Genomic DNA, 2,490 nt, shown 5'->3' with positions numbered 1-2,490 from the left:
GGTATGTATCAACCACTGCAATGAAAATCAAACAAGTATTATCATGACTTGTTAAAGTTGATGAATCCCAAAATTCAAATAAATAAAGCTAAGATATTTTATGTTGTAAGAACTAATATATTTACACTAATGGTTGATTTGAAAGCACATTATGTTATATGAAAATTTGGGCATGCATAATGCACTATTTAACCAATGGGGATTTTAACCAGACGTTTGGTTTTGTCAACGTCATGGGTTGAGTGTTGTAAGTGTTCCACATTATCATGTTACCTGTTGTGTAGCTGTCACTGCAATGTACTGCATGACGAAGTTGTCGTGATTAGTATAGGGAGTGTAGAGAGAGGCATATACGACAATTCTTATGGATCAAAATACTAATATCTATGGCACTTGTTTCGTGAGGATTGATGTAACATGGCACTATCAACGCGAATGATGCGAGCATTCAGGTTCCTCTTTGGTCCTCTCTGCATTTGATTTTTTTTTTCTTTTTAATAAATATTGAAATTGAATTTCTTCCCTCATGCATGACATGCGTTTCTAACAACAGATTAATGAGACAATAACACCCTAAAATAATGCTTAAACATTCTTTCAAAATATTAAATAAAGTAAAAGAAAATAAAAATATCATGTTTATATACATATTTTTTATAAATTTAGTAAATGTCATTACTCTCTGCCAAAAAAGACAATTAATTTTTCTTTTATTTAATACTTAAGAGGGTATTTAAAATGATTTGATATAATGATGATATACTAATATTGTTTGACTTTTGTTTTTGAGCGGCGTTGATTTGGCACCTTTGCTTGTGGTTGGTGTTCCCCAACCATAAGATTGTTCATTCTTGATTGTGGTGTAGAGAACTCCCACGACTGTCTGCCAATGTGCAAAATCATGGCTTAGCTGATGTGACATTCGCATTAATAATCATGTTACAATCATTTAGAATTTCATAATCAATCAATTATTGTTACATTTAAATAAAATAAATGAATAAACAAAAGTATAGTAATAAAAGAATAAAGAATGTCAAATTTGAGCCAGTTTATGGATTGGGTATTTTTCTTTAAATAAAATCTTAGAAGAGGGGTAAATAACAATGGATTCATAAAAGAATGATATAATTTCAGCTCAAACAATTTAATCATTTTAGAAACGTATCCGGTGTTGTAAATGAGTACATAATAGTCTTGTATGAAAAATGAAGATGCTCCTAGTTTTTTTTATTTTTCACGGTATCTCTCAATCCGGTAGGCTAAAAGTCAATGGGTTATACGCAAGGCTGGATTTAAACTCCGGACACTTCAGTAAATTAATGAGCTCACCACTAAACTAACTCAACTTGGTTAGATGCAGCTAGTTTAATATAGTTAACTTTTACATTTTATCTATTTTATCATTTTATGGAACCATTAGATGATACTAATACTGGGGGATTAAACTAAAAATTATGTTCTTAATGCCTAATCTCAGCATTGCCGTTATTTATTTATTTATTTATTCTTATTAACCAAGTATTTGTTTTGTTTTTGAATGGGTGTACTAGGGAAATTTTTATTGATTTTTGATAGGTCCACTAGAGGAGGCCCAGGGCTCAAGTAGCCCGCTAAAGAAAAAAAGGGGCATAAATAGTGTGTGTAGAAACCAACTTAGTTTAATCCAGTAGTTAACTCACTCGTCTGCTTAAATAAATATCAGTGGTTCAATTTTGTCTTATGCATGCAGCAACTTATTGGTCAATGACGGACTCTTAAATAAAATTCAAATTCACGACGAATTAGTCTTTAATCACTCGTCCACTTAATCAATGTTGGAGATTTAAATTTTACCTTATGTATGTATCAATTCATTAATCAACAGCAAACTTTTAAATAACTTGATTTTTATTGTTTAGGGTTCAGGAGTGAGCATGATTACCCAGCTAGTTAATTCAAACATGAATACTACTGCTTGAATCTTATGAGGAATCTCATAAGCACTTTCCAGGGGGGAGAGGGGTTGCAAGCCATGTGCCTTCAAAATCGTATGCTAGATTTTATATATATCTTTTACTTTCGCTTGTACTAATCAAATTTTGAATTAGCTATGGCCTGTGGGACACTCCAATACGTGTTATATATATATTTTTTTTCTTTTGTCGTGATTCTTCTTACAATTATAAGATATCTATTTATAGAGAAATTTTATTTGTGCATTAAGAATATCCTTTAAGACAACTGGGCACACTATCTGAGTAGGACACACGGGGAAATAAATATTTTAACATGTTTTTTCTACACACAATGACACAATAGTTAAAATATTTATAATGAGGAATGTTAGGGACAGCAATTTTGGTGTTTTATAACTATCAATTGGTTATTAATAATATTTTTAATGGTGTGAGATTACATCTAATAGTGAGAGATCACTCATTTTTATTTTGATGGTTAAATGTTGGCCAGAAAACACAAAAGTTACTGCCCCTAAACTTTTCCTATTTA

The sequence above is a fragment of the Arachis ipaensis genome, chromosome B01 (genome assembly GCF_000816755.2).
Source record: "Arachis ipaensis cultivar K30076 chromosome B01, Araip1.1, whole genome shotgun sequence".
In the NCBI taxonomy this organism is placed as follows: Eukaryota; Viridiplantae; Streptophyta; class Magnoliopsida; order Fabales; family Fabaceae; genus Arachis; species Arachis ipaensis.
The sequence above is the reverse complement of the archived record's forward strand: the minus strand, read 5'-3'. Positions refer to the sequence as shown.